We start from the raw sequence: 14,669 nt of genomic DNA on the forward strand, positions 1-14,669 counted from the left end.
GGTGCAGGCCACACCCCAGGGAAACTCCCTTTACATTGGATCAGGGATGTAACCTTAGTAAGGATGTTACAATCCCACCCTAATTCTCTTTAACATAAAATTGCAATCACAAAATCGAAAACAACCACACAATACTGGGAATCATGGCCCAGCCAAATTGATATACATATTTTTTGGGGGACATAATTCAATTCATGACATTCCCCCCTTTAAAAAAAAAAAACCAAAACCAAACCTGTTGCCGTCGAGTTGATTCCGACTCATAGTGACCCTAAAGGACAGAGTAAAACTGCCCCATCAAGTTTCCACGGAGCAGTTGGTGGATTCGAACTGCCAACGTTTTGGACTGCAGCTGTAGCTCTTAACCATATGCCACCAGGGTCTCCACCCTTTGGCCCCCCAAAAATCACATCCTTGCAACATGCAAAACATATTCATCCCGTAGCCAAAGTCTTAACTCCAAGTCCAAAATCCAAAAATTCCTCTTCATCTGTGAAATCCAGAATACAAGTTATCTGCTTCCAAAGGTACAATGGCAGAACAGGCACAAGCTAGACACTTCCATTACAAATGAGAGAAACTTGAAGGAAAGAAGGGATAACAGGCACCAAGCAAGTCAGCAGCACACATTACATTAGCCCTCAAGGCTTTGAAAATAAACCTCTGTTCTCTGAGACAAGTTACACAATGGACCTGCCCTGCAAACTCGAGGTATTAGCCACACTCTCCAGATTCTGAGTGGAGGCCCCTCGGCCCTGGGCTTCAGCTCCACCTTCTAGGCCCACTGGGACAGAACTCTGCTCCCCTGGCTTTAGGCGCACCATTCTCCCAGTCCATCTGAGTGGCGACTCCACTCTTAGAAACACCAGAGGCCATGGCTCCACCCTTTGAAACCCCAGAGGTCCTGGCCATACCTTTTGAGACTGAGGCAGCTCAGCTTCCTGTGTTCCTTGTCTCTTCAACTTCTGCTTCCTGGTTCCTTGGCCTCTCAGCCCTCGGGCCTCATGCCCACATCTGCCCTGCTGGGGTAAGTATTCCAAAGCTCTGTAGCTCCACCGATAAGTGCCCAGAGACACCCCAGTCTGCCAGGAAGCCTCCTGCGCACAGGCACTCAGCTCTCTCCGTGGCTTGGCTCCAGCGCTGTCTGGTGCTAGTCTCCTGGTTCTGCTGCTGCCTGTTCTCTGCTGCTGCTGGTCCTCTGCCACTGCCACTCCTCTATCCATTCACAGTTTCAAAACTGCTTCCACGTTGTATGTATTTGTTACAGCAGCACCCTACTCTCTCAGTACCAAATTCTGTCTTAGTCATCTAGTGCTGCTCTAACAGAAATATCACAAGTGAATGGCTTTAACAAAGAGAAATTTATCTTCTTATAGTCTAATAGGCTACAAATCCAAATTCAAGGCATCAGCTCCAGGGGAAGGCTTTCTCTCTCCGTTGGCTCTGGAGGAAGGTCCTTGTGATGCATCAGTCTTCCATTGGTCTGGGAGTTTCTCTGCGCAGGAACCTCAGGTCCAAAGGACACGCTCTGCTCCTGATACTACTTTCTTGGGGGTATGAGGTCCCCCATTCTCTGCTTGCTTCCCTTTCCTTTTATATCTTAAAAGAGACTGGCTTAAGACACTATCTAATCTTGTAGACCTCATCAATATAATTGCCACTAATCTATATCTTATTAGATCATAGTGATAGCATTTACAACACTTAGGGAAATCACATCAGATGATAACATGGTAGACAATCATACAATACTGGGAATCATGGCCGAGCCAAACTGATACACACATTTTCTGGGGGACAGAATTCAATCCATGATAGCCCAGCTCACCGTTTCAGAATGGCTTTGGTTATTGCCTTCTCTTGGTGTACTTGCACTACTTGGCTACCTTGCAGTTCGTCCATTCCTCCCAAAGAAAAAACAACAGAAGGATAGTTTGATTAATATTAAAATACAAAAGGATAATCCCAAAGTGGTGAATGAAATAAACTTTGTAAGATTTGTCTTACTACATCATCTTACTGTAAGAGTTGGTGTTCTAAGACGTTTCCTGCTTGTGATGGGTTCACATAACAAACACAATGAATCGACAGGAGACAATGTGGGTTGACTAATAGGGAAGAAGAAAGAAGTATAATAGTATATAATAGTAATGAATTAGGGTTGAATTCAATTGTGTGCTGTAAACTCCGATAACAATATTTTCTCATTCTTTGTGTACAGCAAATCTTTGAAATGGTGGTCTTAATTATTACTACTGACTGAATAATTATTTCTGCCAATTTATTATCTTGCTACACTACTGTTTATATTTGGTACTATGTATAAGTCATTTATATAGAAATTAAATTGTGTGAGTCTCTTAGTATGATTCCAAGAATTAATGTATCTTCCCATAATAAAATCAACACTTCTCAACACTTACTTGAGAAAATCTAGATTACTAGCAACCGGTCCAAAGTTGCTGTTTGAATACTAATATTTTCAACAAAATGTCTACTTAAATTTTTTCTGCAGACTGTTAAATATATTATTTTTTCAGATCTCTTTTGTTTTGATCATTTGAAGTGATTTTCCCATTTTGGCCTTTCACACTCCATTCTTTTTAGAATAAGAAAAATATTGCCGGCAATAATTACTTGAATTTTCACAGAGAGAAACTCTTAACTTTACAGTGACTACTGTCTATCATGGATTGAATTATGCCCCCCAAAAATGTGTGTATCAATTTGGTTGGGCCATGATTCCCAGTATTCTGTGGTTGTCTTCCATTTTGTGATTGTAATTTTTATCAAAGAGTATTAGGGTGGGATTGTAACACCCTTATTAAGGTCACATCCCTGATCCAATGTAAAGGAGTTTCCCTGAGGTGTGAGCTGCACCACCTTTTATCTTACAAGAGGTAAAAGGAAAGGGAAGTGAGCAGAGAGTGGGGAACCTCACACCACCAAGAAGGCAGCCCCAGGAGCAGAATGCGTCCTTTGGACCCGAGGTTCCTGTGCAGAGAAGCTCTTAGTCCAGGGGAAGATGGACGACAAGGACCTTCCTCCAGAGCTGAGAGAGAAAGCCTTCCCCAGGAGCTGATGCCCTGAATTTGGACTTGTAGCCTACTACACTGTGAGAGAATAAATTTCTCTTTGTTAGAGCCATCCACTTGTGGTATTTCTGTTATAGTAGCACTAGATTACTAAGACATTGTCTAATTAATATGAATATCCCAATTTCAGGAAAGAAGCAAACTGGATATAAAAAATTTCTGTGAGGAGTATTTACATTATAAAAGATTTGTTTAGTTTACAAAGGCTTGTTTGTATCTGTTTAAGTGTGCTTTTGTGTGTGTGTATCTTGAGCTGTCTGACTCAGTTATGGAGTTGAGTGGGGTAGGGCAGGGTGGGGTGAGGGAGGTAGGGGGTGGCACAACTTAGAGCTGAACTCATAGGCTGCTGCAATCTGAAGATCAATTAGAAATCAACAAAGTATATTTGAATTCATATTAAAATGATAATAGTTCAGTGTTCAAAATTGTATTTATATGAACATTTTTCTGTTTAAGCAGTGTGAACCATAAAAACACATAAAGTTTGCAAAATAAATTAACTGGAGAATCTTAAAACAAACAAACAAAAAAAGCAAAAGAAAAAACTATTCTCTAAGAGTTTATTCTGAATTTCTGCTACCGGAAAAGCGCTGACCTCCTGGCCTTTCCTCTGCCCTCAGCAAACTCCCGACCCAAGGCTGGTGGAGTTGTGGTACTCCAAGCAGATCCCTGAACACGACAAAAGCAGTACAGAAATCACCACAGAAACAGAAGACTGCAGCTAGACCAAACGCAATACAGATACTACACACTCCAGTGGCACCTCTCCTCAGACTATTCCTCAGGGCATGCTGCTCAGTTCACTGTCTATCCAGGCATTTCTACCTCCTCTCTCTGCAGACCCCATCATTAACTTATAACTGTGGCTTGCCTGGGTAGCAGTATCTTTGGGTGATTAACTCAAATTCCTATCACAACTAGGTCTACTTAAAGGAACAGTCCCACAGGCTTCCAAAAGGAGAAGTATAACTTCTTCCCACTTAGTGTAATATTTTATTTCTCTTTAGTACTTCCCCCTTCTCCCTGAGTCGTCCGTCCTAGGTCAAAGGATCACAGGCAATTCTGCAAAAGTAGAGAAAGATCTATTTAATTTTTCAGAGAAAAGAATATATTGTATATCATAATGTTTGCCGTAACCAGAATGAGTGCTTATGGGAGCCATTACACTTCCTTAGAGATGCTAAGAGGTTAAAATAAAGCAGGAACTACAGAGAGAAAAACATAAAGATTAGAATACAACAGATCTAGTAAGTAAACATACTAACATACCAGGATTTTCATTAATACTGAACTGATTCAAGCTCATGTGTAACCACTTACATTCAATATTTTTAAGTTGAAACTATCGAATTGTACAATGATAATTACTATAAATTTGAAGATTCTGTTGAACATATTTTCACTATGGCTGAAGGGTATTTTTTAGTTTTTAATTTGATTTGCATAAGGAATGCTTCCATTGCACTTTTCTGAAAATGGAGTGATGAGGGTGCACAGGGTGCTCAAGCGTATAGCAGGAAAGTCACCTGCTGCCATGTTGGTGCTGCCACCGACAGTCTCATCTCTCGCAGCAGTGCTCCCTCCGCAGCGCCCTTTCCTAGCCCCTGGGAACTGACCATCTGTCAGGCAAGGAAGGAGAAGAGAGCCAGAGGCAACTGCAGCAGAGAGAAAGCCAGACATCGGAAAGAGGAGCCACTCTGTATTTTGGTAGGAGTAAAACCCCCAAGTCAATCTAAAGGATACCCTGCAGGAGTGAGCAGGGAATGGGAGCCCTGGTGGCCTGAGGTTTAGGCACTTGGCTGCTACATGAAAGGTTTGTGGTTTGAACCCACGTAGTGGCTCCATGGGAGAAAAGCTCTGTTCTCGTAAAGATTACAGCCTAGAAAACCCTATGACTAGTTCTACTCTGTTACGGGGTGTCACTATGAATCAAAATCGACTTGCCAGTACCTAACAACAATTGGAATCTAGTCTGCTTAAAATAGTAAGCTTTATCAGTTAGGATACTTCTGGTTGCAAGTGACATAATATCCAACTTCAGCTGGCTTAGACAATAAAGGGTATTTAGTGGCTTATATAATGGAACAGTTAGTACAGAGACAGCTTCAAGCCCTCACAGTTCCAGTGCTCAATCCATGTCACTAGGGACCAGTTCCCCTTTCTCTAGCTCTCCAGTTTGTCGCCCAAATTTGGCTTCATTCTTAGGCAGCTTTTCCCCTCCTCGTTGCCAGATGGCTTTCAGCAGCTTTGAGTGTTATGGGAAAGAGGAAGACAGCTTCCTGATTGCTCAAACAAAACTCAAGAACTAGCTAGTTAGGGCCCATGAGATTTAATTCCAGGGCTTTGGAATGAAGTCCACTTCATCAGAGTACACAGGGCAGGAAGGTCCCAAAAACAAAATCAGGTACTGCTGCCACAAGAAGGAGATATGGATGCCAGGCAGACAAGACAAATGTCTACTACAGAGCCTGTTCAACTGAGTTGTTTGTCCCCACTTTCTTCCCCTTGGCCTTCAGTGAGGACTGTTACCCCTGTTACTGAGAAACTACTATTGCTCCTGTTCCAAATGTGACTACCTCCCTAATGCTCTTTGCTGGGTTGGGTCTGCAGTTGTTACCCTTGCAGGAGTCACAGAAGAGGAAAAGATGATTCAAAGGGAATGCCACTATATTCACGGAGTATAGTGCTGTCATTCAGGTAAGGGGGAGTTAAAGAAAAAGGTAGAAAAATTTCACCTTTTCTTTCGTAAGTTCTATATATGAACACTGAAAACTTAATGGATCTGACAAGAAGGTTAAGATGCAAGAAAAATGAGTTGTAAAACAAAAAGAAAATATTTTACAACACTAATATTTGACTACAGCATCATGTGGAAATCGTGATGAAAAATTCCTGCTCTGAAGAAAATGTATGTATATATGTGTATGCACACACATACTTTTTGTGCATTCAATATGAAAATATTTAATTTGGGGTTTCTGCATATGTGTGTATAAGCAAGATGGGTTTATAAAGTTTTTCTTTTTCAGGCTTTTCTGGAATAATACCTATTTGATGCATATATACACATACATGTATATGCATGTACATAATGAGTATATATATATTTTTTCTGAATTCAAATTGAAAAACATTTAATTTGGGGTTTCTGCATATATGTTTGTAATTGAGATTGGTTTACAATTTTCTTTTCTCATGATCTTCTTGTATAGCCTGGTGTGAAAATTATACAGGCCTCAAAAGCCAAATTGGGTAGCTTTCCTTTATTTTGAATTCTCCGAAATAGTTTATATAACATAGGAGTTATCTGTTCCTTAAAGCTGGGTAAAACTTGCCTGTGAAACTCAATCATTTGTTTGTTTTCCTTCTCTTTTAAGGAGATCCTTCTGACTAATGATTGGATTTCTTTAATGGTAATACGTCTTTTCAGGTTTTCTATTGATTCCTACGTCTCTTTCTGGAAATTTAGATTTTTCTAGAAAACTACTCATTTCTTCTAGGTTTTCAAATTTATTTTCCTACAGTTATCGTTTTATGATTTTGAAATTTCCACTGAATTGGTAGTTACTCCTTTTCATTTGTTTGCTGTTATTTAGGTGCCATCGAGTCAGTTCCGACTCATAGCGACCTTACGTACAACAGAACGAAACGCTGTCTGGTCCTGTGCCATCCTCACAATCATTGCTGTGCCTGAGCCCACTGGAGCAGCCACTGGTCAAAACATCTCATCAAGGGTCTTCCTCTTTTTCTCTGACTCTCTACCTTACCAAGCATGATGTCCTTCTCCAGAGATTGGTCCCTCCTGATAACATGTCCAAAGTATGTGAGACAAAATCTCGCCATCCTGGTTTCCAAGAAGCATTCTGGCTGTAACTCTTCCAAGACAGATTTGTTCGTTTTTCTGGCCGTCCATGGTATATTCAATATTCCTCATCATAATTCAAATGCATCAATTTTTCTTTGAATTGACCAGGACTTCTTTGGTCTTCCTTATTCATTGTCCAGCTTTCGCAAGCATACGAGTCGACTGAAAACATCATGGCTTGGGTCAGGCGCACCTTTGTCCTCAAAATGACATCTTTGCTTTTCAACACTTTAAAGGGGTCATTTGCAGCAGATTTGCCCAATGCAATGCGTCCTTTGATTTCTTGATTGCTGCTTCCACGGGCATTGATTGTGGATCCAAGCAAAATGAAACCCTTGACAACTTTAATATTTTCTCTGTTTATCATGATGTTGCTCACTGGTCCGCAGTTGTGAGGACTTCTGTCTTTATGTTGAGGTGTAATCCATTCTGAAGTCTTTGGTCTTTGATCTTCATCAGTAAGTGCTTCAAGTCCTCCCTTATCATTTAGCATGTTTTTTTTTCTTTCCTGATCAATGTCTCCAGGGGTTTATTAGTTATTTCAAAGCACCAGCTTTTGTTTTTGTTAAACCTCTTTACTGCTTCTCTTTCGTTGATTTCTACTCTTTACTGGTGTCTTTTTACTAACTTCTTGAAGAATGCTTAGCTTATCAATTTGCACTTGTTCTTGTCTTCTAACAAATACATTTAAGGCTATACATTTACCTAAAATACTGTGTTTTCATTTTTGTTTGTGTCTAACATTTCTAATTTCCATTCTGTTTTTTCCTCTGACCCTGGGTTAATTTAGAAAGATTTCTGCTTGCTGTTTGAGTATCAAACACATAGATTTCTTTTTTGGCAGGGTGAGGAGAGAATGTCTGTCTTACCTCACCTCCTACCACTCTACCCCTCATTCATGGAGTTCTAGCTACATGGCCTCCTTGCTAGTCCTTGAATACACCACACACACTCTGGGCCCTTGGGATTGGCTGTTCCATCTGCTTGTAATGTTCCTTCCCCAAACAGACACAAGGCTACCTCCCTCACCTCCTCTGTTCACATTACGTTCCCAATGAGTCTTACCCTGATCTCTTATTTAAAATTACATCCCCTTCCCCACTAGCATTCTTGATCCTGTTTACCCAGTTCTTTTATTTCCCCCATAGTACTTACCAACTTCTCACATACCATATAATAATTGTATTTAATATGTTTATTATCTTTCTCTCTCTCCCCCCTACCTAGAATATAAATTCCATGCAGGTCCAAATTTACTTCTGTTTTTCACTAATACATACAGTATACCTAAAACAATGTCTGGTATATAGTAGGTACTTGATGTCTGTTGAATATTTCTAATTTAACTGCAATGAGGTCAAAGAATGACGTTTATATGTTAATGATTTCTTTGATATTTGTGGAGACTTACTTTGTGGTCTAGCATACGGCTGACTTTTGTAATATGTTCTATGTATGCTTGAAGAAAAGTATATATTTTTTAATTTACTGGAGGGAGGTTCCACATATACCCATTAAATCAAACTTGTTAAATATTATTCAAACCTTCCATATTCTCACTAGTATTTTTCTGCTTGATTTATCTCTTTGCTTATTTAGATATTCTACGTTTTTTCTACGTTTAACAATCTCTTGGTTCACCATCACTTCCTTTCATCTCAATTCTTTTGAGTTCAATATTCTTCCTACAGAAGTATATCTTTTAGTAAATATACTAAATAGTAAATAATATACTAAATAGTACATATATTGAAGCAATGGTCTATCTCTTGCTCTTTTCCTGAAAATACCCCGAGTTTGTGCTCTCTCTTAAGTGATAGTTTAGGTGACTATACTACTCTAAGCTGGTAGTTACTTTGCCTCAGCACCTTAAAGATATTATACCACTGTCTTCTGGACTTTACTGGGTTGTTGAGAATTTGCTGTTAGTCAAATTGTTCTCGTACATTTTCCTCTGTGGTTGCTTTTATCATTTTCTTTGCTGTTTTGTATTTTTGCTACAATTTTTACAAGTGTGCATTCATTGTTAATCATTCTGCTTAAGAGTTTGTGCTTTCTCAACCTCGTGATCTATCTGTTTTAAATATTGCCTCTCATTTTCTCTAGTCTCTCTTTCTGGAGTTCTTATTAGAAAATATGCTGAACATTTTCACTCCACCCTCCATTCTTCTTACCCTCTTTTCCATATTTTTCACTGACTCTCTTTTTCATTCTAAAAGTTCCATATGGTTATTACTTAAGTCTGCCTCTTTTCCAATATTGTTTTATTTTTTTCTTGTAGTTTCTATTCTTTTTCACTTTTTCATCTAAAGCATGCTTATTTTATAATCTCTTTAACAGTGTTGTACTAGTTCATATTCCAGAGATACCAGTACACTATTCATTTGGGTCTTTTGGATTCCTTCATGGTGAATGATTCCTTTGCTGTTCTTTATTTTTAATGTTTATTTTCAATGGGGATTATTTTCTCTGTGGGAATTATGTATGGCCTTCATTTGAATATCTAAATAAAATTGGGTGGAATACTGTTGGAAAACCAACAGTGTCCATTATACCGTAGTACATAATACAATACTTATATTCTCAGTTCATTTAATAATTCTCAGAAACAACTCATATTCATCTCTTAATTCTTATCATATTTGTGACCAGACTTCAGGTCAGTTGCAAAAAGTAATTAATAGCCCACATACTGTTTTATCTTACTGATGGAAACAGAATAGAATACAAACAAAATAGCTATTTGGAAACTCGGCAGTATAAAAGTTTATTGAATGTCTGTGTGGGCCCATTTTTTCAAGCCAATTTGCTAGTGCCAAGAATTTAATCTAATGTTAATTTATTACTCATTGTATCAGAGTGTCCATGCCCACTGTGGGATATTTTAGGGCAACAGGTGCTACAAGTATGGGAAATTTAGGAAAGGCAATATTTTTCTCTTTTTTTTTTAAAAAACATATAGAACTGTACTAGGGGACAGATAAATTGATTTCAAGGAAGACTATGATAAAAAGCCTTGAAAGGTTTTATGGGACAACATAGGTAGGTGTGATTAACTCTGGGATAACTAAAGAATATTTTCCTGAGAAAAGGTATTTGAAGTTAGCACTAAAAGGATTTAAACAGGCATAGGGAAAGGCATTTCAGACAGAGAGAGTATGAGCTAAGGTGCCAAAGTGGGTAGCACATTTGGCAAATGTAAACTGATCTGGTGTGGCTGGTATATGTGGGGAGAGAGGTGGAGTATGTAGCTAGAAAGGAAGGCTGGAGCCAAATTCTACTCACCCAGCACTATGTGAGTATTTCTATTAGAGACTTATTGTACTGCATTAGAACTGTTGCTTTATATTTGTCTGTCTTTCGCAGGAGACTGTCAGTCTTGTGAGGGCAGAGTGTTTATTTTATTCATCTTTGTATGTCCCAAATTAGTATAATACCTATCACTCAGCAGGCACTTAGAAGTACTGCTAAATGAAAAGAATAAATTGTCAAAGACATGAAATTCCATGGTTAAAAAAAACTGCACCTATTCTGTAAGCAATGGAAAGCAAGAGAGGCATTTTGAACAAAGGAATAACATGCTCAGATCTGTGTCTGAGAAAAGTAACATAAGACCAAACATGTGGCATGACTAAATGTGCGGGCAGGGGTCACAATTCACTTAGTTGTGCTAGTGATAGATAAGTCTTCTCCTGGGATGATACTCATAATCTTATGTACCCTGCTAGTATCAGAAGCCATCTAAATTCACAAGAGGGGAGCAGAATCACCATCAGCCCAAAGCTGATTGCTCTGAGGTAAAGGTCAGACATACTTCCACTCTCCAACTTTTTCACCATTTCTGACACCAGACGTCCCCTCCATGGCACTCTCTACTTCTCTGCTGGGTTTGATAATTTGTTGCCATGGCCACACAGAACTCACAGACTATACTCACAATTATGTGGTTTGTTAGGGAAGTAACAGGCTACAAATCAGGATCAGGATCAACTTACAGGTAACAGGATCCAACTCAGGCGACAGGACACAGTTTGTCAATCACAACAGCTTCCAACCATGACAGCTCTCAGCTTCTTTATGGCCATGCCTGTAGGCAGGCAGCCCTCTCCACCTGGCCTTTGCTGCTGAGGCTCACTCTCAGCCTGGCCTCTGCCACCAGGCCTTGCTCTTGGCTGTGCCCTGCTTGGGCAAGTGTTACAGCTCTTTAGCTCCATCAGCAAGTGCCTGAAGGCACCCTACTCTGACAGCAAGCCTCCTGACCAAAGGCGCTCAGCTCTCTCTCACTCTGTGAGTTGGCAAGCCCACTGCAGCTGCTTCACATCGGTCTCCTGGTTCCTGCTGCTCTTGCCACTGCCGTGTTGTTTCTCACTGTTTTCAGTGTTACAACTCTCTCTCTCCTATGTCTAGGTGGTTCTCAGCACAGGGACCGTGGATCCAAAAGATGTACTCTGCTCCAGGCTCTTCTTCTTGATGGCAGTTGTGATGCCCTCAAACTCTGAAGGACTGGCCCTTTTATAAGCATACTCCCCCCACCAAGACCAAGAACTGACCAATCCCCTCAGTAGGCCACAGTCACCTAATTTACGTGGTAACTGACCAATCCCCACAAAGGTTTTAGGCACCTTATTTGCCATATTTGCAGTAAACTATCCAATCCCTGAAAGGTATGTAAAATCAACCAATCACAGGGCGGGCTGTGGCCCAATCAACTGTTTTTGGCAGAATTATAAACCCAAGGCCAGAAAGGCCATATATACAAGAAACTGCACTGCATCTGCCTTTCTGTATGTTTCACATCTTGACCAAAAATATTGGAATTTTTTAAGCTTGTAGCAAAATATAGACTTCAAAAATATCTGTTTTTTTTAATAATCAATCTTGGAGATCTAGACATACATTATGTGGGAGTAAACATATTTTTGTAAGAATTTTCTAACCTAACAGCTTTTGTACATATCAAGAACTATGATTTTTGTTTCAAAATTAATGTAGCTGACTTTTTATTGTTCTATCACATTTGTGAAAACTGCAAAAGCTTTTTTCTCTGGGGAGCTGTGATATTTGAGACACTGGCAAAAAATACTGGGTTGCTAAGGTAGTAAAGACACTGCAGGTCAGAAATGTTCTCATCTATATATTTGGGTGAGGTGTGAACCTTTTAAATTGGTCATTAAATTTATAGAGTGCTAGAGTCACAGTTATTCCTATGCAGTTGGGTGTATTCCAAATATGTTAACTGTTTTGTTTATTTTAAGTGAAATTATTTCAATCTGTGTTTCTAATATACATACATACATATTATGCTATTGGAAAACTAAATAGAATGCTAATTAGAAAATAGCCCAAAATTATTTTTAAATGTCTTCTAAAGTGGGTTTACTCTATTGTCTATAGATGATTGATTTTCTAACTATGATTAGTGGAATCCAATGAATTCTATTTTTAAAATATAGTTTTAACAATTTAAAAGCTCATAGAAATAAAAGAATACACGCATGCAAATAAGTTATAGAATAGAGAGACAGTATAGCGTACTGGTAAAGACACTAGATTACTGAAGTCTGCCAGTTACAGGAATGCGACTTTGGGCAAAGTATTTAGACGCTCCATGCTTCAGTTTCTTTACCTTAAAGATGTGAAAAAAGTGTATCTACTTTCTTATCAGAGCCCTGGTAGTGCAGTGATTAACAGCTGGGCTGCTAACCAAAAGGCAGGCAGTTCAAATTCACCAGCTGCTCCTTGGAAACCCTAGGGGGCAGTTCTACTCTGTCCTATAGTGTTGCTATGAGTTGCAGTCGACTCGATGGCAACAGGTTTGGTTATTCTTTTTTAACCTCCTTATTAGTTATTGTTGTTAGGTGTCATTGAGTTGGTTTCAACTCATAGTGACTCTATGTACAACAGAACGAAACACTGCCTGGTCCTAGGCCATCCTCACAATCATTGCTGTTTGAGTCCACTGTTGCAGCCACTGTGTCAATTCATCTCACTGAGGGTCTTCCTCTTTTTTGCTGACCCTCTACCTTACCAAGCATGATGTCCTTCTCCAGGGACTGGTCCCTACTGATAACATACATGTCCAAAGTACATGAGATGAAGTCTTGCCATCCTTGCTTCTAAGAAGCATTCTGGCCGTACTTCTTCCAAGACAGATTTGTTGGTTCTTCTGGCAGTCCATGGTATATCCAATATTCTTTCCCTAACACCATAATTAAAAGGCATGAATTCTTCGTTCTTCCTTATTCATTATCTAGCTTTCAAACGCACATGAGGTGACTGAAAATACCATGGCTTGAGCATAACCCTGATACCAAAACCAGGTAAAGACACCACAAAAAAAGAAAATTACACACCAATATCCCTCATGAACATTGACGCAAAAATCTTCAACAAAATTCTAGCCAATAGAATTCAGCAACTTATCAAAAAAAAATAATGTACCATGATCAAGTGGGATTTATACCAGGTATGCAGGGATGGTTCAACATTAGAAAAACAATCAATGTAATCCATCACATTAATAAAACAAAAGACAAGAACCACATGATCTTATCAATAGATGCAGAAAAGGCATTTGACAAAGTCTAACAACAATTCATGATAAAAACTCTCAACAAAATAAGAATAGAGGGGAAATTCCTCAACACAAATAAGGGTATTTATATAAAGCCAATAGCCAACATTATCCTAAAAGGAGAGACTTTGAAAGCATTCCCCTTGAGAACGGCAACCAAACAAGGATACCCTTTATCACCACTCTTATTCAACATTGTGCTGGAGGTCCTAGCTATAGCAGTTAGGCTGGAAAAAGAAATAAAGGGCATCTAAATCAGTAAGGAAGAAGTAAAAGTATCTCTATTTGCAGATGATATGATTTTATACACAGAAAACCCCAAAGACTCCACATGAAAACTACTGGAACTAATAGAAGATTTCAGCAAAGTATCACGATACAAGATAAACATACAAAAATCATTTGGATTCCTCTACACTAACAAACAGAACTTCCAAGGGGAAATCACCAAATCAACACCATTTACAATAGCCCCCAAGAAGATAAAATACTTAGGAATAAAACTAACTAGAGACATAAAAGACCTATACAATAAAAACTACAAGACACTACTGCAAGAAACCAAGAGACCTGCATAAGTGGAAAAACAAACCTTGCTCATGGATAGGAAGACTCAATATTGTGAAAATGTCAATTCTACCCAAAGCGATCTACAAATACGATGCAATCCTGATCCAAATTCCACCGGCATTTTTTAATGGGATGGAAAAACAAATCACCAACTTCATATGGAAAGGGAAGAGGCCCTGGATAAGTAAAGCATTACTGAAGAAGAAGAGCAAAGTGGGAGGCCTCACACTACCTGATTTTAGAACCTATTATACCACTACTGTAGTGAAAACAGCCTGGTACTGGTACAACAACAAATACATAGACCAATGGAACAGAATTGAGAATCCAGACATAAATTCATCAGCCTGTGAGCAGCTGATATTTGACAAAGGCCCAAAGTCCGTTAATTGGGGAAAAGAGAGTCTCTTTAACAAATGGTGATGGCATAACTGGAAATCCATCTGCAAAAAACTGAAACAAGACCCATACCTCACACTATGCACAAAAACTAACTCAAAATGGATCAAAGACTTAAATATAAAATTGAAAACGGTAAAGCTTATGGAAGAAAAAATAGGGAAAC

At 39.1% G+C, this 14,669-nt stretch overlaps 1 protein-coding gene and 1 pseudogene across 2 annotated transcripts in view; one reads left to right on the forward strand and one right to left on the reverse strand.

The window, feature by feature from the left end:
- LOC101360225 (CDGSH iron-sulfur domain-containing protein 2-like) overlaps positions 1–2,135 on the forward strand; it is a 2,465-nt pseudogene extending 330 nt beyond the window's left edge.
- Positions 1–14,669, reverse strand: part of SYT14 (synaptotagmin 14) — a 237,790-nt gene that overhangs the window by 10,675 nt on the left and 212,446 nt on the right. The window lies entirely within an intron of this gene.

This window comes from Trichechus manatus, unplaced genomic scaffold (assembly GCF_000243295.1).
Source record: "Trichechus manatus latirostris isolate Lorelei unplaced genomic scaffold, TriManLat1.0 scaffold00035, whole genome shotgun sequence".
NCBI classification, from domain to species: Eukaryota; Metazoa; Chordata; class Mammalia; order Sirenia; family Trichechidae; genus Trichechus; species Trichechus manatus.